General features: G+C 45.0%; 1 pseudogene; it reads right to left on the bottom strand.

The window, feature by feature from the left end:
* On the bottom strand, positions 1–120 carry LOC136642992 (5S ribosomal RNA; annotated as a pseudogene).
* Positions 121–23858: the final 23738 nt, after the last annotated feature.

The raw sequence follows: 23858 nt of genomic DNA, 5'->3' as shown, positions 1-23858 counted from the left end.
AGCCTACAGCACCTGGTATTCCCAAGAGGTCTCCCATCCAAGTACTAACCAGACCTGACCCTGCTTAGCTTCCAAGATCGGACGAGATTGGGCATGTGCAGGGTTAGCATTTATTAATACAGTATATATGCTGAATAACATATCTAGATGGATTCTATTTATTTATTATATTCATAACCTGCTTTTCAACCTAGATAAATTGTAAGTCTCCATGAGAATCTAACAGCACAATCCTATTAGGGCCTTATGCCACCCAAAAAGTGAAAGACAACCAGCTCTGGTAAGTCAGCATAGGGGGTTGGAAGGAGGCAGGGAGCAGCAGAACAGGGGGAGGAATGGAGCAGGGATGGGCGCGGGGAGGAGGGCGGATCAGTGGCAGCAGTGGAGCACACTGATAACCAAACTCTCTTCTTGGCCTCAGTTCGCCAACCCAGGTCCATGTGAACTTGCACCAGCTCTATAGCTGGCGCAGGTCTGAATAGACCAGGTGGCCCAGCATGGGCTAATCCCAAGGAGGTCTTCAGATGCCAAAACTCCACCACCAGATTCCACACTGCTGTTGCTGCATCATCATGCAGGGAGTTAAGTAGGATTGTAAATCAATCAGACGATCCAATATAAATAATCTATATAGGGCTGCAATCCTATGCACACTTACCTGGGGAACATTCCAGCAAACACAGTGGGATTTACTTCTGGGTAAACATGTATAAGATTGTCCAATAGGTGTACCTACCCAGAATAATTTGCATAATTCTTTAATGATGTGAACTAAAAATCTATTAGCCAGAATGTAGCTACAGGTCCAGCTTATTTATACATGGATTTGACTCAACACGTATGGCCCCTGCAAATGAGAAGGAATGTGTTGATCCCTGGAGAAGGGGAAAATGCACCCCTTTAAAATCAGTTTAAAAAACTGAACAGTCCTTTAACAATAACCTCCTCAATGAGAGAGGGGGGGGGCAGCTGGCTGACAATCCATCAATCCTTCTCTCTCCAGCAGACCCCTCCCTTCCCCCTGAGCACATGAAAGAAAGGTGATCACTTTGCATTGGTGAAGGGAGGGGCTGGGTGAAGCACCTTTGTAAGCTCTTGGAGGATGACTGATTGATGAATTGTCTTCTTAATGACTCTTATCTTACATCACAAAGGTCAACAAGGCTTTTTTTAAATCACTGGAACAAAGAAACTTTGTTTTTAAAATTGATCTGCTATAGTGAGTTTTTTGCCATTCACAAGAGTGCTTGGAATGGAACCCACACGAATAATTAGTCTCAACCTGTATTATGTCTTCCATATTCTGTTTTCAATCTCCAACCTGTGCCATGGTTGTATTCAGTTTGTTTGTTTATGTTCTGCCTTTCCCCCACTAATGCAGGCAACCCAAAGCCCCATTACATTTTGTTCATTTAGCTGAGTGGCATCACAGAACTTTGTACATTCTCAATCACCGGAAAACAGTGTTGAAACAGTTTCAAAAACTGCAGGTACCCAGATCCTCCTGCTAGGCAGAGGATTAGCAGAGGCAGTATGTCCTGAACTAGGGCCTGAGCACACTATCTATCAGTGTTTTCACCTCATTCTGCCAGCGGAGAATGAGACTATCGAAATCAATAATTCCACTTTGCATGCTGCAAATGTCTAGGTGCTTTAAGAATCACAACAAGGTATTTTTCAGAAGAGTGCTCACAAATGTATGAGGGGGGGAAGAGAGAAATGGAAAAGATGCACTCCCTATATACAATTGGGGGGACGGACGGACTCATTCGATAGATTAATGGAAACAGCAGGAGTGTGATGTGCAAGGGCTGGGAAATGGGGCAGAGTGACCTGGTTTTGTTTTCCTTCTTTGGAGGATCATATATTTTCCTCTTACTATTGTCTGGTGCATCTTTTCGTCTGCTCTGAGTATATTGTATGGGCAATAATGGCTCAAAAAGGGCTACTCAGAGAGCTAGCAGAGGTTCATTTCTCCACCCCATATCCTCTGTACTGCCCAGATGGGTGCCAAGTCTCTGTGCTGTCAGTGGATGAGAGGTAAAATGAGACACAAAAAGCTGTTGTGGCACTGAGTTGGGTTGTTAATGTGCCATGAAGAAAAATCTTGTTCCCGCTCACTGGCACGGTACTCCTACGCCTCATTGACGTAAATGGCAGGCACGTGGTTAGGGCAGTTGTTTCCAATCTGTGAGCTGTGGCTCCCCAGGGAGCCATGGAAACCAGTCAATGGAAGCCATGAAATCCACACAGAAAACTTGCCATCCTGTATAGGATTGCAGCCCTAATGGAGATCCACAGCCAGCGGCCCAGTAGGTCAAGAGAGCCATCAGTCAAAAAAGTTTGGGAACCACTGAATTAGGGCAATTCCAACCCAATGAGTTAGGAGAAGGGCCATAATTTAGTGGTCACAGTATATGTTTTCCATTCAGAATGTCCCAGGTTCAATCCCTGGCATCCAGCTAAGAAATTCCTAGGTGAAATCCTGCAGAGCATCTGCCAGTCTTCGTTGATAATACTGAACTAGATGAACCAATGGTCTGACTTAGCTGAAGGCAAATTCCTATGTTCAGTCCCAGTTATCAGTCTGGTAAGACATTGGATAGCTATGAATGTCCAGCTTAGGACAATAATTCCAGATCTCTGAGCCTTCTTATGGGACCCTGACGACTGAATGTGGCATGCAGGCACCATCTATAATTTGCAGTGAAAGTTCATATGGATAGTTTGCAACAACAGCTGCAGGGAGGAAGGGAAACATGAACACAGTTTTTCATTAGCTCAGTCACAAATCTTACACTACTCTTTCTATTGGAAATGCAAGAACAGCAGCAGGCAGCAAACATCTTCTATTCAGTCAACTATTTATTGTTAACAACTCACTAGAAAGGTCCAGTAAATGAAAACTTAGATTGATTGGGGGGACGACGACTAACAATCAAGTACAAGTTATCTCCATGCTGCTGTCTCTAGTTTCTAGTCTGTCTAGGCTTATTATTGCTTGAGCCCTATCAACATTCAAACATTGTCAAACATTCAGGACTAACGACACACTCAAACTTCTGCTGCAAAACTGAAATTGATCTCCCAGATCTCTCACACGGCCCTCTCCTCTGGAAGCCTTCTGGCTTTGGTCCTGATAGAGGCAGCACAAAAGGCACTTTCTGCCTGAGATTTTTTGGTATTTTGTGCAAACCTCAAGGTCACCACGGTTCAAGTTCATTGCAAACTATTACACAGTACCAGGACACCTTGAGTTGTTTTGCTTCAATAAAAGTAGTGGTGAGTTTGAGGTTCCTGTTTTAAACTGAAGACTGTTGATGAAGTGGATCTTTCTATTGCAGGATCCTTCTATGAGCTGTTCATGATGGTAAGTACCATCACCTGGCCTTGGAGTCTGGCACAGGAAAAGGATACCAGGTGTATTGCCAGATACAACACCTGACTAGGAGTGGATATTTACTCCCAACCAGCTGCTGCTTGCTGTTCCATCATTTCTAATAACTCCCATCAAAAGGTCATGATACGAGGAGCCCGAGTTTGTTCGACAGACCTACTACCATTCCAAAGTGCCAAACTTTAAAAGGAGTCATCAGCACAGCTGGTTTGATGTGTGTTTCCCACACAGGCAACCAGGTCTGGCTCTTTCCACGTTTCATCCTGCATAGTTAATGGCTCTTCAATCAATCTAAATACCTCAAAATACTTTGAAAGAAACTGATCCAATTACCCTAAAGAGGTAATTCTAATAAAAAATTAGGGGTTGTGTCCTAAGGTTTCCTTTCTTCAGAAGAAAAACTCCTTGCTTTGGAGACAGGCTTCTTATTCTGGAATATGGACTTCTTTCTTTTGAGAAAGCTATTACCTCAGAAGGAAGGAAACAGCAAGATACAGCTCCAAGGTTTCCATTTTTTTAAACCATGGCAATAAAAGTTTGATGTCTGTTAATTAGTCTGTGGAACTCTTTGCCACAGGAAGTAGTGATGGCATCTTGCCTAGAAGCCTTTAAGAGAGGATTGAACAAATTTCTGGAGGAAAAGTTCATTATGGGTTACAAGTTATAGTAGGTATGTGCAAGCTCTTGGTTTTGGAGGCAGGCTGCCTCTGATTGCCAGATGCAGGGGAGGGCACCAGGACACAGGTTGTGTCTGTTGCCTTGTGTGCTCCCTGAAGCATTTGGTGAGCCACTGTGAAATACAGGAAGCTGGACTAGATGGGCCTTTGGCATCATCCAGCAAGGTTCTTCTTATGTTCTTATGATGTGAATGAAACATGCTTATAGCGCAAACCTATGCATGTCTACCCAGAAGTAAGGCCCATTTAATTAAATGAGATTTACTCCCCGGGAAGTGTGTATAGAATTGCAGCCTAAGTGTTAAACTGGTAGGCCTACAAATAGGCCTACTTATTTGATCTATCTGAATGATAGAATGAGCCCTGCTAACTGGGCCAAGAAGCACTTTTAAACTTGTGGTTCTCTTACCTTTATTGGGGGAGAGCAACTGTCCCTATACACAGGTTGGACCTTGGTATCTGCAGGGAATCTGTTTTTGGATCCCCCACGGACACTGAAACCCACAGATAATTAAGTCAGCAGGCTATGGCCCAGTAGGGCCTCCAGATGCAACCAGAATCATGCAACCAGAAGGTCCTCTGTAGGTCTTCCCACTGCAGGTTCAGAACCCACAGTGGGTCAAATAATAATAATAATAATAATAATAATAATAATAGGTATTTATATACCGCCTTACTTGGTCTTTATTCAAGACTTTATTCAAGGCGGTTTACATAGGCAGGCTTTACTAAATTCCTATTAAATAGGGATTTTTACAATTTCAAAGAAGGTTCTTTCTTTCAAGAACTACTACATTCAAAGTGTTTCAATCCGATCTGGCTTCACATTCTGGCCTCCATCCTCCCACGCTCAGAGCGGATGGAATTGCTCGGCTTCAGCTTGTCAGCTGCTCCAAGGTCGCAGGGTGCTGGTGGCCTCAAACTGGCGACCTTGTGGATGTTATCTTCAGGCAGACGGAGGCTCTACCCTCTAGACCAGACCTCCTGCCATTACTCCTTACTCCTTCGGGTAATGAACCTGCAGATAAAGAAGACTCACTGTTGTATCTTTTCCAGTGACCATTAGCTGGTCTTTCTTTTGCTTCTTCTAAATTTGTGAGACCTTCTGGGAAATAAACCATCTATTTTGCTATGTAAACTGCTTTGTGAACTGTTGCTGTTATTGGAAAATAACACTGAAAAGCAGTATATTAACACTGTGCCTCTTAGCCTAAGTCATTCTTTATTAAGTTAGCATTCTGTTTTTAAAATCAAAGTCTTAATTTAAATCAGACCTTTATCACCACGAGAGAAAATAGAAACCTCGTGCTGTATCTTAAAGTTTCCATCCTCTGGCGCAAGAACCTCAGGACACAATCCAAAATCTCATGTTTTCAATAATCTTGAAAAGGGCCCACTTTGGACATTCTCCTTCCAGCATTCACTGAGAAATGAAACAACTGGAGTTTTCTTCAGCTTTGTTTGTTTGTTGGCAACCTTCAGTCTTGAGAGACTCTGGTATCGTGCTCTGAATGGTGGTTCTGGCACAGCATCTAGTGTGGCTGAAAAGGCCGATTCGGGAGTGACAATCCCTTCCACACTGGGAGCAAGTGCAGTCTGTCCCTGGTCTGCCTCCCTGGCTATGGGCCTTCCTTCTTTGCCTCTTTGCCTCAGACTGTTGGCCAAGTGTCTCTCTTCAGTTCTTTGCAGTTCTTCAGCAAACTGAAAAAAAATAGAGGGTAGCCAAATGATACACAAGTTCTGCTGAAGAATTATATGAAACTGATTTAAAAAGTTATACAAAATTGCTAACAAAGACCAGTGCACCACAGTTCCACTGCAATCTCTATCATTAATGACATAAATACTGTGTCTGTGCAGTGGCATAGCTAAGGATCCTGCTGCCCGGTGCAGAGCTTAAGATGATGCCCTGGAAGTGGCATCACTCCCGGGTTTTTATTTCATACCCACTTTTTAAAAACTGCAAAATAAATCTGCCACATCCCCCCAGCTGCTTGCTGCCTCTCCCCCAGCACCAGCTCCCTCCTACTCACCCCCCCCAGCTGCAGACACTTCTCCAAAAGAAGCAATCCATCATCTTTGGCACCTGCCCCACCAGCCAGGCATCTTGGATATGTGCAATGGGGGCAATGGGTACATGGGCCCATGTGAGGGGAGGTGGGGCATGCTTGTTTGTCAGGCAGAGCTCGGTCCTGCAGCTGCCTCAAGGAGCGGGAAGAGGAGGCTGTGGAGAAGCCCTCCTGCTCATTGCCAGTGGTGCCTGACTGTCTGAGGATGCCATCCTATCCACCCTTAGCTGGGAGTAAGCCCCATTGACTATAAAGGAACTCACTTCTGTGTAGAGGTGCCTAGGGTTGGCTCTGAGTGAAGCCTCACTCACAGAGGCTGTGGGGAGGAGGACTTGGAGTGGGCAGGCTGGAGGAAGTCATGCCTGACTGAGGCTGCAATCCACTCCACACTTTCCTGAGTCTGAGTAGACATGTTTCAACTTGGGCTCTGAGGCAGCAATGCTCTCCATACTTTCCTGGGAGTAAGCCCCATTGACTATCATGGGGCTTGCTTCTGAGTAGATGAGCCTAGGATTGGCAGAGAGTGAAAGGCTCTCAGCGGCTGGAAGGAGGAGGACTTGGGGCAGGCAGGCGGGAGGGATCTGCGCCTGCCTGACTGACTGAGGCTCCCATCCTTCCCACACTTTCCTGGGAGTAAGCCCCATTGACTATCATGGGGCTTACTTTTGAGTAGGCACAGGTTTAGCTCTGAGAGGGTGAATGAAAGAAAGGCTTGCCTGCTCACAGCCGCCAGGAGGAAGCTGTGCCTGACTGAGGCTCACATCCTCTCCACACTTTCCAGGGAGTAAGCTCCATTGGACACAATGGGACTTACTTCTGAGTAGACATCCATACGCTTGTGCTCTGAAGCTGTGTGGGATGCACCCCTCAGAAGCTGTCCCTGATGGGAAGCAGAGGTGCTTGGCAATCCCACCGGGGAAGCTCCCTTGCCTCAGCACCCACAGGTGGTTCTCGGCAGGGGGGGGTTGCAGAGCTCCCCCCGCACCAAGGTGCTCCCCCATGAAAGTCTCCCACAGTCGTCCCCCCCCCCGTCTCAGGCGCAACGGAGCAGAGCTGCATCTACTGTCGCCGCCTCAACCCCCTTCTGGGCTTCGCTAAGGACAGGCTGCATGTCCCCTCCTCTCCTTTCCATGCACTCAAGGCAATGGGCTGCACTGCAGCCGGGAGGGAGCTGGAAAGCCCCGACTGAGCTGCCTTTGCTCACGAGCAGGCGACTTGTATTCAGCTGCTGGCCAATGTGCTGGCGGGGCTGCAGCAGCCCAAGGTAACTCACATGCACCCCGATGTTGCCCCTCAACCCCTGATGTTGCCCCTCCAGCAGCCGTAGCCCGGTGTATTTGCTACCCCTTGCACCCCCTAGCTTCGCTACTGTGTCTATGTTCTATGTTCCTTGCCTATGGAGAAGTAAAACAATCAGAGGAGCGATATGTGAGCGAAAGCATTTTTGTTGACCTCCCCAGGCAATCAGCTTGTGGTCTGACCTGTTTTGTTTCATTAGCACAGATGCAGTGCTTCATTTGCTAATGTTGGCAATTAATCCAGCCAGGTTGCCATTGAGAGCATAGCCCGGCTGTCCAAAACGTGCCCTATCATCACCGCAGTTTCAACAAAACAGAGGGGTAAGCAGTTTGGATCAACTTTCATCTAAGAGATTAGAAGAAAGTAACAGACATAAAATGAAATAAAAGTATGACCCCCAAATGAAGGAATTGGATCGAGGCGACATTTTACCCAATATCTTATTAAAAGCATCTGTAATGTTGTCTTTAATATTACAGTAATGCCTTCTGATTTTTTTTTCATCTTCCCAGGAAACCATGATAATTAACACTGTCACCATTTTCATTTTAAAAGTGAATTTTTTTTAAAATGTTAGTACTGAACCCTTTTCTACTCCAAGTCAATGTGTAATTGGCAAGCAGCGGGGGGAGATTCATCGCATTCTGCAAAAGTTGAATAAGTGTGGTCGGTTACACAAGTGGCCATGCAGGTAATTCATTGCAGGTCCCAGTTTCAGTAAAATCAATATGCAAAGTCCTGTGCTGCTCAACCTAATTCTGGAAACATCTCCAAAGTTGCATATGGACTCTTCAAATGTTGATGGGATTGTATATATGGTTGCCAGATTGCCCCAAAAGATCCTGTTTCCCTTGCTTGAGTTCTCCTAAGGTAAATGAGTGGCAAAAGATAATCTCAGGTCAATTTTTTGAGGCTAGTGGTGGGCTTCACCCTGGAACCAATTTTTCCAGTTGTTTTTTTCAAGTGTCAGTAGTTTGGTGAAATTGTTATGCTGACACCACCATCAGTAATCTTTTGGATGCATCCAAACTCGGATGGTAACACTAATTGCAGAGACTCATTGGAAACATTTTGTTTCCCAGGGTAGTAACCACTAAGCACACATTGGATATGGAATCTAGATATGGATATGGAAACAACTGGATGGCACACACTGGATATGGAATCTAGAGGCTCAACCGCTATCTCCTATTCTCACTAAGCTTCTTTTCTCTGCCCTGTCCCAAAGGAGCAGATCCATGTCTTAGGGAGATGGGAAGGACATAAAGTGGAAGATGGAAGACATAAAGATATAGAGGAGATGGAATGCTGCTACCTAAGGTTTATTGGGGATTGTTTCATACAGGAAGTATGGGAAAGTGAGTAGAAATGTTGAGGTCTGCCAGCATAGTCTTGGGATCCCCTTCTTCTCTGTGGAGCCTTACCCTGACCACTTCCTGGGTCCAGAAAGCCAGTCTTGGAAATGCCTCTCCCAGGTATTTGGCCTAGAGAGGTTGGTATCCCAGTGGGGACTAATACAGGAATTGGGGGCTAAGTTGGGACCAGTATTCTAGTACCCCTTCTCCGGGATTACGCTTGATTTTTCTGCTCCTCGTCTACTCTCCAAAATGCTCCTATTTTCATTGTTCTTCCCCACCTTTTCATGACAAAACCAGAAGTGCCTGCTTTTTTACACTTTTGCAGCCACAGGGAGTCCTGAAAAAGACTCACCACAGCCCCTCACCCTCCAGGACTGCAGCACTGGTTGGATGTAAGTAAACCCCCCCCCCCATCCCTGGCAGCAGTGTGATCCTGGGGATTGCGTTGCTGCCTTCCCCCCTCCCCACCCCTTAAAGAGGCATTGGCTAGTGCTTCCCAGGCTGGTGGGTCTTGACCCACCAGTTTGAGAACCACTGTCCTAGAACAGTATCAGCTATTCTGAGCTTCCTAGAGGTGTCTGCTTGGGCATAAGAACATAAGTACATAAGAACATAAGAACAGTCCCACTGGATCAGGCCATAGGCCCATCTAGTCCAGCTTCCTGTATCTCACAGCGGCCCACCAAATGCCCCAGGGAGCCCACCAGATAACAAGAGACCTCATCCTGGTGCCCTCCCTTGCATCTAGCATTCTGACATAACCCATTTCTAAAATCAGGAGGTTGCGCATACACATCATGGCTTGTACCCCATAATGGATTTTTCCTCCAGAAACTTGTCCAATCCCCTTTTAAAGGCATCTAGGCTAGATGCCATCACCACATCCTGTGGCAAGGAGTTCCACAGACCGACCACACGCTGACTAAAGAAATATTTTCTTTTGTCTGTCCTAACCCGCCCAACACTCAATTTTAGTGGATGTCCCCTGGTTCTGGTGTTATGTGAGAGTGTCAAGAGCATCTCCCTATCCACTCTGTCCATCCCCTGCATAATTTTGTATGTCTCAATCATGTCCCGCCTCAGGCGTCTCTTTTCTAGGCTGAAGAGGCCCAAACACCGTAGCCTTTCCTCATAAGGAAGGTGCCCCAGCCCCGTAATCATCTTAGTCGCTCTCTTTTGCACCTTTTCCATTTCCACTATGTCTTTTTTGAGATGTGGCGACCAGAACTGGACACAATACTCCAGGTGTGGCCTTACCATAGATTTGTACAACGGCATTATAATACTAGCCGTTTTGTTCTCAATACCCTTCCTAATGATCCCAAGCATAGAATTGGCCTTCTTCACTGCCGCCGCACATTGGGTCGACACTTTCATCGACCTGTCCACCACCACCCCAAGATCTCTCTCCTGATCTGTCACAGACAGATCAGAACCCATCAGCCTATATCTAAAGTTTTGATTTTTTGCCCCAAAGTGCATGACTTTACACTTACTGACATTGAAGCGCATCTGCCATTTTGCTGCCCATTCTGCCAGTCTGGAGAGATCCTTCTGGAGCTCCTCACAATCACTTCTGGTCTTCACCACTCAGAAAAGTTTGGTGTCGTCTGCAAACTTAGCCAGCACTATGAAAGACAGAATATTGGGCTTTCTTCGGATCTAGTGTCCATGTCCCAGCTAGGCACCCATCTGGTCAGAGGTGTCCCTGGGGGCAGCAATTCCGTTCCTGGCTGGTGTCTCCTCCAATGTGGCTGCAGAGCCCCCTCAACAGGGTCCATTGCTTGGAGAGACTGATCATGGTGAAACAGCTACAGCTGGGGCCAAGGCTTTGGAAGACAGAGGCAATACAAGCAGAGTACAAGGAGGAATAGAAGCACCAAGGGAGCAAGGGGGAGAAGGGGGCAGGATCCTGTGACATATTTTATACCAGGGAGGGAGGGCGGAGCATGTCCAGAAGCAGGGGCTGGCAATCCCTTTTTAAGGCAGGAGCAGGCCAGGTATGAAGGTTAGTGGTGGTTCGGAGGCTGGCTAGCTTGTGAAACTAAAAGGAACCACAAGTGGGGAGAAAGGTGAAGCAATCTTTTGTAGCCTATCTGAGGCCTATTGCTCTGGGCCTGCAAAAGAGGAGCTGCCCTCTTTGCCTGACAGCTGGGACCTCTTGTGGACCCCCTCAAGCCTGACATCCCTGGGGTGGCAGGTGCTCTGCCCAGGGCTGGACATCTAGTACAACTGTTTTGCATTGTCCAAATGCTGCAGTCGTTCTCATTTATGGTCCTTATGATGATTCACATAGATCAGCAATTTTCAACCATTGTGCCATGTCACATTTGTGTGCCGCAAATGGTCTGCAAGTGTGCTGCAGGAGTTTGTAGGGGTCATTTCTTAATAGGGCTATTTTGGGGATGTGAGTCCTCCCCCTGGCAGCATGGCATGCCTTCTCAATTGTCCAAAAACTAATAGTGTGCCTTGACAATTTTAGTCTCATGGCAGTGTGCCATGAGATGAAAAAGGCTGAAAATTGCAGACATAGATTGTTCTAGTGGTATTGATTCCTCTTGATAAATACATCACATGTGATTCTTCTTCACTTCCGTCACATGGAAAATATTCAGGGGTTGCTCAAGGCAATCTGCCACTTGAAATGGCCCTGATCTGCTGTCTACACCAGTGTGCAACTCAGTGCCAATCTGCTGCCCCACCAGCACTCACACCCCTTCTTGGCCAGCACACACATTATTGTCCTCATCTGCCACAGTTGCTATTTAAAAGTAGCTTGTGGGGAGGATCCTAGGAGTAGAACCTCTCTACTCTCAGCATCACCTCCACCCAATCACTTAGCAATAAGTGGCTGGGGGAAAGGTGGCAGTAGCTCTGGCTCTTTTCCCAAGCACTTGGGACAGGATTGCAGCAGCACTGAAGAACAAGGAGTTACCACCCCCTCCATCCTCCTGTTGCAAATTCCATGGCGAGCATGCAAAAGGAGGAGAGGGCAGTTGGGTAGCACTGGCAGGTGGGCAGTGAGTCATAGGTGAGTTGGTGAGCGGGTGTATTGGAATTGAGGAAGATCTGGCGAGGAGATAGATGTGATGTCAGCAGTGGCCCCTTTAAGTGTAAGGCCTGGGCATCCAGCAGGGTGTGCTGCACAGCTGCAGCCACTTGAAGGCATTAGGCATAAAAGCACCTGCTGAAGGGAGAGTTTGGGGTGAGTAACAGAAGGAGGAAACCTTGAGGAAGGACAGGCTGGATTAATGGACTAAGGAATTGATGGGTGAATGGGCTGGAACAGACTGCTGGAGACACTGGAGTGTGGTGTGTGGCTGCTGTGCCCAAGACCTGCTGAGGACCAAGGGTCTGCTGTAGTGGTGGGAGGCTGCTGGCAGGGGAGAGGACCTCTGCAGGTTGAACAGGCGAGCTACCCTGGAGGTGGGGTCCAGCAGGACTGCAGGGCAGAACCAGAAGGGGAACTAATTTGCTTAAAGTGGGCATAATTCTCCAGGCAGAGCTTGGTTTGGGATTTGGCAGAACAGCGAGTGCAGACCATGTGTGTCAGCTTGCCACCATTCACTGCCAGAAGCAAGGGGTTCAGTTGCTCTGGCTGTGATCTCCCCTCTCTCTCCTCTAAATTTTGCCTCAGAATCTGCTTTTCCTCCTGGCCCTTGTTCCCAATTGTAACTGAGATAAGTATGTATCAGGACTTGTGCCCACATTCTTCCTATCTTGCCCTTGGCTATTGATCCTTCCCTCATTTCCCCATGATCTAAAATAGCTGTAAGCTCTTTGGGAGCAGGGATTTTTATTTGTGGGTTGAGTATTCAATATAGTGCCATGTATATTAAAGGGGACAGTATACATTAATCCTTTTCATTTCTGATGAAATGTAACACTTTGGGGGCCAATCTTTATCAGGCAGAATTTTAGAAGTGAAGCTTTCCCCATCACCTCACTTCCATGGCAGGAAAAGCTTCACCTGTTAAATTTCTGCCTCTCAAGCAGCTGTTAAAGCAAAGGAACTCTACCATTAGATAGTTGGCATCCTATTTCCCATTTATGTGATGTTGTATAGAGGCACTTCAGTTTATGCTGCTATAGATAGTTACTTTCTATTAAGTACAGAAAAAAAATCTTGGCTGGAATAAAAAAAAATTACCCTCTTCTTGTTCTCTTTCTCTATGTTTCTGTAAGCAATATTGCAAGTACTGTAGAAATGTAGATTCCCAATTATCATTAGCCAGCTGGCTAAACTGGTTATGTTCCTTCCTGGGAGTAATTAATGGTTCCCTTCCACGTATAAGCACTGTTAAGTACTGGCTAACAGACAGCGCTGCGTGGGAGCCCTGCAGCCCCCAAATCCCTTTTCACTCTCTGCTGAGAAATTACAGAGGTAGTAATAAGACTTTGCCACTTGCTACAGGTCTGATTAGCCCATCTCTACCCATGATGCTCTTATGACATATTTTACTGCCCTGAGGCTTTGGATATGAGGACCTTACACTAATTTCCCTCTAGCAAAAATGCTAATCTGCTATCAATGTCAGCAGCTTCAGTATCTTCTGAGAAAGCTATAGCTGCAGCACCTACAGAAAACTATTACAAGACTTGGTCTTTCACTTTAAGAAAAGGTGTCACTCTCATCCAAAATGTAGCAACGTACTTCTGGGTCACAGAATCAGGTTTCGTAAAAGCCTGGGAAATGGACCTTCAGAAACATTGACCCACAAAGGTTTGGAATCCCATAAGGTCTAACCCGTGCCTTACATCTATTGCAAACAAAATCACATGCTATTTGCCATGATGATAGCTGATCCAGTTGATCTAATGAAAATCACCCCCTTTCTGCCCTGAGAAGGAAGCTGTTGTGGGTAGCTATTGCAGCTGCAGGGAGTTGATTTTCTTTAGTACCACAATGCATGGGGATAGTCCAGTCCCCATGCCCAGTCCCACAATCCCAAGCCGGATCAAGGTCCCCTTGGCTGCTAATTTGAAAAGCCAGACAGAAAGCCAAAGATGCATTTAACATCATGTTACATTCAACCCTTCATATTAGGGAAATAATGCAAATATAGTACAGGGTGACTTTCAATATTATCCAACTGAGTGGACAAGAGGATGTGCAAATCACATGTACTTCCATGCCTCCAGATAGTTATGATTTGCATATCTCTTCTGTGGGAAGATGCAGGTATTCCACATCAGCAGTCACCCAAAAGGGTGAAATGAGGAGCTGACTCCTTTCACTCACATATCTCATTGCTTTGATGTAACATCTGAAGCCACCTAAGCCACTGATGATGCCCCACTGACACAGCCTTGCTTGGGCAAGCAAGCACCTAGAAGCTGAAGTCTCTATTGCTTGCTACAACCATTTGCTTTCTTGCCTTCCTCAGTGGGCAAACAAGCAATAATGACTACCCAAAGTGAGCAAGCAGCAGTGGTATTGAGGAACAGCAATTCTTATACTTATTCTCAAAGGAGCAGAAGTTGCTGGTTACCTGCTGGCAATGGCAAGCAATAACCACTACTCCTTACTCTTTGTCTGACAAGAGGAGAAGAGAGAGTTGCCACAATTGGTATAAGGTAGGTATAAGGCAGCAGAGAAACAACCAATTTCCAGCAGGGAGGAATCACAAAATCAGCTGTTGGGCATTTTGCCACAGGACCCTCCAATCAGAACCTGCTAATTGGTACCATCTGCCAATCATTAATGTAGTCTTCTCTGCATATGAGGCTGGAATAATTGCCACCCTATCATGATGGTGTATGGTGCTTGTCCAAAAGCTAGGGTTGCTTCACCACCATTTTTTATACTTTACAACTCTGTCATTCTTCCCTGTGTTAGGACTTGGCCCCAAACCTTGTCCTCAGCCCCAGGAAATAAGAAGCAACATGAAGAGATGTATCTCCAAACAGGTGCAGAGAGTAAATTTCTCCATTTAAGGTGTTCTTTAATATGTTTTTATTTTTTTTCAAAAAAGTGCAGAAAGTGGTGCTATGTGTTGTTATTCCAAGGGTGCATTTTTATAATTATAATAGCTTAAAAATTGTACTAGGTAGATGACATACAGCCCAATCCTATCCAATTTTCCAGTGCCGGTCCTGCTGTACCAATGGGGCATGCACTGCATCCTGTGGTGGAGGGGCAGACAGAGACCTCCTCAAGGTAAGGGAACATTTTTTCTCTTATGTTGGGGCTGCATGATGGCAGCACTGATGCTGGAAAGTTGGATAGAATTGGACCCACAGATGGTATAATGTCAGTAGATGTAGCCACAGTCATTACACAGTTAATTAGGTGTTAGAAAATGGTTTTATTTTTTTCATGGATTTGGGGTTGTTTTTTAAAAAATAAAAATAAAAATGAGAAGTGCAGAAAGCACTTTATGTGCTTTTATTTTGTATCACAAAAAAAATAATAATCACACCTCTAAGAACATATAAGAAGAGCCCTACTGGTTCAGGCCATAGGCCCATCTAGTCCAGCCTCCTATATCTCACAGTGGCCCACCAGCCGCCTCAAGGATGCCTCTACTAATAAGATCACAAAGGAGGACTGACAAGAGTGTCTTCTAAAAAACAGTCCCCAAATCCCAATCCCTTCCCATTTCTCTTTTGGCAAACTAGCTGGATAAAAACAAGAGAAGCCTTGGTTCAGCATGATGTTTTTAAATGGCATTCTTCTGCAGCATTTTTAGTTTGAGGATCTTTTGCACTGTAACTTGCAGCTGATTTGTGTGTGTGTACATTTCCCACAAAATAATTTTCATCACCAGGGTCCAGTGTTACAGCAATAAAGCTGATTGCAATATGCTGACCATATGCTGGTATAAATCTGTTCTTTCCTTAAGGGATGGACAAAATGTTCTATGCAAGGAAAACTGTGTAATGGCATCAGGAGGATTTAATCTGTTAACACAGCAGCATTCAGCAGGGCATTCCTGGGGTATGATTAGCAAGATGCTTCGTAACTGAAGGCCTACACAAGTGGATTTTTTTCTCCCCCATTTGCATTTGCTACTTTCTTTCTGCTGTAAAAAAGTGAGTAATCATTTATTAGGTCCCTTGGGAACTTCATTCAGCAGCCAATGCAGCAAAAGACTAGCTCATGATCTGATCTCAAGTGTGCAGGCTCTCTGAAGTGCAGAAGGTGAGGACATGGGATTATGCCTTCCCCATAGCAGCACTAAGGCTACAGACCTCATTGACCTGGGAAACCTGGCAAGCTATCTCACTTTATTCCTTTAGGTCAGGGGTGTCAACTTTTTGGCAGGGGGGCCACATCATCTCTCTGACACTGTGTCAGGGGCTGGAAAAAAAAGAAAGAATTAATTTACAGTTCAAATCGAATAAATTTACATAAATGAATATATTAGATATGAAACTTATATGAATGAAAGAAGGTCTATAGCACAAGGCCTATAAAAGGCTTTGCACAAAGCAAGGCTGACCTTTCCTTGGCTGCCATTGCAGCATCACAGGTGTGAAACTGCAAGAAGTGGAGAGAGCCCTAGTTCTACTGCTCATGCAAGAAGTCAAACAGTTGCCCTCACGCTGAGTGCAGTTACATTGGGCCAGCATGGGCTCCAGCAAGTCTCTGGAGGGCCAGAGGCTCATTCAAGACTGGGGCTCCCTAAGGGCCACATTGGGAGTCCCTGAGGGCTGCAAGTGGCCCTCGGGCTGGGTTTGGGCACCCCTGCTTTAGGTGGAAGATAGAGACAGACAGAGATTTTGGTGGGTGTTTCTGATTCTTGTTTCTGCTGTTTTAAGGTCTGCACCTTTGGCACTGCTGCTGTTGAGTCTACATTTATTGTTGAACAGTCACACTGTTTTCATTACCAAAAAAACCCCTTCTGTTTTTCCCTCTTCTCCTACTACTTTCTCCCCTCTTCTCCATTTATCCTGTCTTCATTCTGTTCCCCCTTTTCTATTATTTCACTTGTTTATATCCAGACTGTAAACACCTTTGGGCAGGGTCCTGTCCTATGTCCTTTTTACATTTGTTCTTTGTACATAGACAATGCTTTCTCTCTCTCTCTTTAAGGTTGTATCCTAAAGCTTCTTTCCTCTTGCAGAAGGTCTTATTCTGGAAGAAGGAAGCATTGGGATACAACCCACAGTTAGCTACTCCAGTGGTCCTATTTAGGATGAAAAATGCAGGATAAAAATGCTTTATAGCGCATAACACAAGGCATAACACCCTACTCAACCCAAAAGGTCCAGTGGGGAGATGACAGCTGGGATGGGATGACAATAAAGTTCATTTGCAAAGTTCAACACAGCACTTCATCAACATGTTATTATTGTTATTATAATATATATATATATATATATATATATATATATATATATATATATATATATATATATATAAAATGTTATCATTATTATATATCATTATTACTATACCAAACAGCAGAAGTACCCTGAAGGTGAATTGCACTTGGTGGAGCTCAGCCCTGCGGAAGCTCACGGGTGATGTAATCACATCACCCCTAACCTTCCACCCTATCACATTGCTGTTAATGCAGCAGGCCTATCTCTGGACTGCCTCTGTTCAGTGAACTTTGGCCCTCTTTGGGCACAGTCACTATGTGTTCTCACCAGTGCAGATGGACCCAGAGTGGGCCAAAGTTTGCTGAATGGAGACTCAGACAGTGTGGTGTCACACCAGTCACAGCCCTGTTGTCATGCCACTGCCAAAAAGATTCCCATACTTTATGGCCCTATTTATGTGAATGGTTATGGACTTCAAGCACAGAATGGTTGATATACGGGTGTGATATGTATACAGGAGTGTTCCAAGGAATTCACAATGAATTTAGGTAACTTGCTTCTTGTGGAATTAAATATTTGGTTAGTAAGAGTTCTGTCATAAAGGATTTAGGGTTTTGCCTCTCAGGAAAGAGTATGGCTTCCTTAATTGTTGATTTTTTTTTTATCTCCCTTTTCCTGGCAACTAATGTTTAAAGTAAGATTTTCAGAATGTTAAAGGCAAATCCAATCTAATCCGCTTACAGTGGCACCGAGCAGAAGTTGTTTGCATTTGGTTTAAATATGCACATCACGCACTCCAAGTTGATATGTAATTTCATCCATACTGTGACTTATTTACAGGGGATTATGTTTGCTAAAAGAAATTTTTACCTCAGACAGTAGCAAAAAGTCAAATTAAGTGGCAGGTTGTTTACATTCCAGATCCAAAAGTTCCTTCAAAATTCATACCACTCAAACAATTTTGAATTAACCATGTGTTTCAGATGATTTCTCAGAAACACACACACACACAGAGTGAAGCATATATTTAGTTAAATGGGACTAAAAGCTTTCTTGTTTGAGCTTAATTTAGAATACAAACTGGACCATGTTTATTGAATAAAACCAGACAAAATCCTCTCAGCCCTACAGGGGCCCTACATCCTTCCTCCCTCCCCCTGGGGGGGGGTTTCTATCCTGGAGGCAATAGCAAACCATGCTCTATTCCGGCTTCAGGTGTTCCCATCCTTTCTCCAAGCTGCAGAGCATCTGTTCATGATCTGAGCTTCTCAGTGACAATGCCAAAGAAGCTGAATTGTACTGCCTCTCCTAAATCAGAAAGCCTTTGAGGCTGACTTTGCAATCTAAGATGGAAGGATTACCAGCCAGCTTCTCTAAGCCAACCAGTGTTTAGAGATTGGTACTGGTTCCCCCTCTGACCTTGCTTACTTCAGGATGCACAGTAAAAAAATCCCTACTCCTACTCAGGGCCTAGGAGAGGGGGATAAAGGGGGTAATTTGTACCTTGGCACAGGGTCAGAAAGAGGGCCCGGGAGCCAAAGAAGGGGGCCCAGAAAGTTTCTGGGATCTGACAATTTCCTATCTCACCTGAACTTGCTGCCTATGCATGATGCTGGGGCACAGCCACGTGCATGCAGTGTCAACTGCTGCTGCAAGCCATGCACACCAGGCCCAGGAATGCATCCATGACCTTCCTTAACACAGTGCCAGATCTGGGAGGAAACTGCCCTGCAACAGTTGCTCTTTGGCTTGTGGATCCCATAACCATGAAGGAGTGTATAGAAGCTCAGGGACCCAGCTGTGGGGCTACAGCTGCTGCAGAAGTTCATTTTGGTTCATTCTATTGTGAGCCTAAATATGATTATGCTATTTTTCTGCAATGGACTTTCTATATTTCAAAGATTTTAGAGAGACTTAGGAGTGTGTTTGGTTTTCAATATTACTTTATCTAGCTGCCAGTGCCGCAGAGTCAGGTAGAGCTGGGCTCTGCATCAAGACACCTAGTAGACCTGGGCTACAAAGATTATTGTGGCTGTCAGCACCCTCTCCCTTCCCTATTTTGCCCGACCCCAGTCTGCCTGCTCCCATTGCCCCCTCTCCCTTTGGGAAGGGGCCCAGAAGAAACTTTGTACCCTCTGATAAAATTCCTCTCATAGGCTCTGCTCCTTCTCTTCTCCTGCAGCATACTTGCCAGGAGTGAGCTCTCTGGTTAAAGAAAACTTGTACCCCAGAGAAGCAGTCGGGGGGACGGGACCCACACACCAAGGCCACCCAGGTGGACAGCAAAAAATTCTGACTTGGCACCCTAACACAACCAGCTGTTGTCAGACCACACAACAGGCAGGTGGTTGGGGGTCAAAACCTCAAGACACACTGACTCAGGAGACAGGTGAGCCCAGCTATCAGCTCTCATTGCCACTCACCCACCAACAGGTACCTGGATTCTCATTGCCACTCACCCACCAACAGGTACCACCCAATGAGGTACCTGGATTCTCCTGCTATTGCCTTGCTTGATGTTGGGGCAGAGCGAGAATGCACCCATTCCCATAATAATGATGGAGGGGCAATATTATACTTTCACCTTCACAAAATTGCTCCTATTTTGGACCTATACATTTTCAGACCTCTATAGCTGCATTTAAGTTTTTTTTTTTTAGCCACTAGAATACTTATTCATTTCTCTATGTCTTGTCTGGTGTGATCCTAAACACCATTGAGCACAAAGACTTCAAAACTTCGCATTGTATCATTCAAATCTTGAATTCAAAAAATTAAAGTTTGAATGTGAAACTGGATCATTTCAAAATCATAAGCTCTAGACTTGCTTCGGTCTCTTGGCTATATGCCAACTCCAAAAGTGCCTGTCAAATACAAAATCCCATTCTTTGCAGTTTGCAATCAAATACTGTCTAATGTCAAATATTGAAATCAAATGTCCAGATGGCAAATATTAAAAATCAAATATTATTACAAGACAAACATTGATAGCAAATGTTAATCAAGGATTAAGTAAATGTTCACGTTGTTCAATGAGCATTTGTCATCCAAATTCACAAAGGATAATTTTTTGCAGCAAATTCACTTCTGAATTGATAGCAACCATGCATCTTGATCAGCGAGATCCCAGTCTCCCTGTGTGTAAGCAGAAAGCACTTCTACTTGCACACAGGACAAGGGATGAAACCTTCTTGAACCTTGTGGGTGCCTCTCCAGGGGGCCCATGACAAGGGCAGGGTGCAGGAGGTGCGTCATACTTGAGCCTGGAGTGAAAAAGGCTGACAAGGAGCCAAAGGAGATGGCCTGAAAATGTGTTGGAATCCCAGAAAATGTTTGCATACAGTATTATATTGTGTGAAGACTAGCCTTCTTGTTTTGTGTAAGCCTACATAGTTTTCATGTGCAGAGATTGTAATGCAGGGAGGTGAGTCCATATCCTGAACCATGACCTGTGTTTTCTTCAGGCTGATCATCAGTCCAAAATCTTGGCAAGCCTTGCTAAAACGATCCATGAGCTGCTGGAGATCTTTGGCAGAGTGGGTAGTGACAGCTGCATCGTCGGCAAAGAGCCTGCGTTGGCTCGGTCATGTCGTGAGAATGGATGATGGCCAGATCCCAAAGGATCTCCTCTATGGAGAACTCATGCAAGGAAAGCGCCCTACAGGTAGACCACAGCTGCGATACAAGGACATCTGCAAGAGGGATCTGAAGGCCTTAGGAGTGGATCTCAACAAGTGGGAAACCCTGGCCTCTGAGCGGCCTGCTTGGAGGCAGGCTGTGCAGCATGGCCTTTCCCAGTTTGAAGAGACACTTGGCCAACAGTCTGAGGCAAAGAGGCAAAGAAGGAAGTCCCATAGCCAGGGAGACAGACCAGGGACAGACTGCACTTGCTCCCAGTGTGGAAGGGATTGTCACTCCCATATTGGCCTTTTCAGTCACACTAGACGCTGTTTCAGAACCACCTTTCAAAGCGCGATACCATAGTCTTTCGAGACTGAAGGTTGCCAACCAACCATAGTTTTATATATACTTTTTCATAGAAGTTATGATCTAATGGTGAAGGGCCCCAAATGAAACTTTGTAACCCCTGATAAAATTCCTCTCAGAGAGGCCCTGCCTCTCCAAAAGGGCCCCTGTTCCTGGAAGATGTCCTGTCAGTGGGCAATGTAGCTGCTGCCGCTAGAAAAGTAGAGAAGTTCCAAAGTGTTAATGGAACAGCCACTCCCCTAGTCTGGATCCTGGCAGATAATTGTCCTTTTAGTTTGTCCTCTGTTTTAAGTTTGTTGCATGGTGTTTTAATGGTATGGGACAGCTCTAAAATTAATTTTAAAAGATGTGTCAGGGAAATTGAGATTTTTTTCTAGACTACACTAGAAAAAAAATCTGAAACATAGGGAATGTTGCTGCAAATTTCTATGAAAATATTTTTACTGAAGAACACAATTCGCCTTTTGCTGCATGAACGGGAAACTGTGCTAAGGCACAATGCTCAGTAAACAATAAACACTCTCTTCTGCCAGCACCTTCTGTGTCTGTCATTAGGGCTAATGTTACTTTCTGTATAAAAAGTTAATGAGGAGCTTTCCCATCTTCCCATGGGAAAGGTTGCCCTCCTGACCCAGACAAAACAAAGGGGTCACTTTGATAAGCAAGGACTTTGCCCCCTGCGAGTAGGCCATCGTAATCAATGACCTGGTTGCAAAGGAATGACAACTGTCTTGACAGGAGAGCGGTTAATGGGAAAGGAAACTCCCAAACTCTAGCTGACAAAGACAGAAGGAAGCAAACCAACATGAAGAGACAAGCCTGAGTCATCAAGTGATCTCAGGAGTGAAAACAGAAGACAGGCATGATATTTTTAGTGATTGCTTGACCCTTACTAGTGGGAGACTTTCATTAAATCAGCAGCTGCTCTGTCTTGAGGAATGAGAATAGTGTCACACTTAAGCAAGGATACACAAATAAGTGAAACGATACCTTTCATTGAGCTAACAACTGTCGGCACAGCCTAGACAAAGATACCTATATAAGGAACTGGGATTTGAACAGCAGTAAGTCCCTTTATAATACCTGAACTGCACCAGATGTCAGTATCTACAACAAACCACTAGGAGCCTGTCCCTTGAGTTTTATATGTTGATGGAGTATCCAAAGCTGTAGGCTTCACATCAGTAAAAAAAAAAAAAAAGCAGTTCAAAAGCCACAGGCATCCACTGTTTTTATCTATCCACTGCAATACAGCTGGATTTAGGAATTTGTGCAGAAAACCTGAACAGTTGAGTCACTCATTCCCCCTCTGTAAAAGCCTTCCCCTAGAAGCTTCTAGTACAGTGGCTCCTTAAATCTTTAGCCTTGCGACCCACTTTTAAAAAATAACACTCTGTTAGGACCCACCTAGCTTTACAAGGCTAAAATAAAGTTTTACTTTACAAGCCGCTCAAGCCTCTGTTTTTATCCTTTTAACTATGATGGGGAGGACTGCCTTCTGGAGTGTTTGTTAAGCTCCACGTCCATCAGATCAAGATGATTCTGGTGGCCTTGCATTCCAATCGCAGTGGACTGAGGCACATTTGCCTACTTGTGAGTAAATGTGCATGCGTGGCTTACTTTCACTTTCCACAGGGCTCAATACATCACTTCCAGTGGGTTCCGACAGACTGTCACTCTAAAAAGTGGGTCTCGGCACTAAGAAGTTTGAGAACCACTGCTGTAAGGTTCACTAGTGTCTTCACATTGCAGCTGAGACTGAAAGGGAGTAGCTTGCCTAAGGCTAACTATTAAACTTGTGGCAAAGGTAAGATTTAAACTAGACAAGTCCTGATTTGTCACTTGGTCCCTTAGCCACTATGCTACATCAGCTCTCAAGGGCCTAGCTTCCCAGTCATGCTAATGCCATGTCATTCCAATCTTATACGCATTTATTCCAAAATTTATTTCTAGTAAGCATATTCAGGATTTCTGCCCTACACAGCCCAAACTGAGCATTGTTTCCATTATTTGTTTCATTGTTTCCAGGAGGTCTGGTCTAGAGGGTAGAGCCTCCATTAGCCCAAAGATAACATCAGAAGGTCGCCAGTTCGAGGACACTGGCAGCTCCCTGAATGGCTGAGAATGGCAAGACCTTGAAGCAGCTGACAAGCCGAGCTGAGCGATTCCACCTGCTCTTGGTGTGAGCAAGAAGCAACTTGACTGCCCTCCATGTGAGAGATGGAGCTGCTTGTCAGCCTGCGTGGGAGAACTGGAGGCCAGAAGTGAGACCAAACCAGCAAGATCCATCTGAAATGTAGTTGGTTCTTGAAAGAGAGAACCTTTATGATTGTAAAAATCCCCTTGAGGGATTTAGAAATGCCTGCCTATGTAAACCGCCTTGAATAAAGTCAGAGGAGTAATCCAATGACCAGAAAGGTGGTATATAAATACCTGGTTATTATTATTATTTAACCTTTTCTGATCTTTAGAAGATGGAAGTCATATAACATTGTTTAGAATTGTATAATATGCGACTTAGGGTGCAATCCTAACCAACTTTCCAGCACCAAGGTAAGGGCAATACCGCTCCGAGATAAGGGAACAAACACTCCTTTATCTGAAGGAGGCCTTTGTGACTGCCACCCAACTGCAGGATGCATCACATGCCCCATTGGCATAGTTATGTCAGTCCTGGAAAGCTGATTAGGATTTGGACCTTAAAGTTTTGACTAAGAATCCATAGAAGATATTTCTAAATGCAGACCCTCACCCTCACCCCAGAACAACAACAACAACAAACCCACACTCACCTTCTTTA

The sequence above is a fragment of the Tiliqua scincoides genome, chromosome 2, assembly GCF_035046505.1.
Source record: "Tiliqua scincoides isolate rTilSci1 chromosome 2, rTilSci1.hap2, whole genome shotgun sequence".
Taxonomy (NCBI): domain Eukaryota; kingdom Metazoa; phylum Chordata; class Lepidosauria; order Squamata; family Scincidae; genus Tiliqua; species Tiliqua scincoides.
Note: the sequence above shows the minus strand (reverse complement) of the source record. Positions and strands in the feature narration are given on the sequence as shown.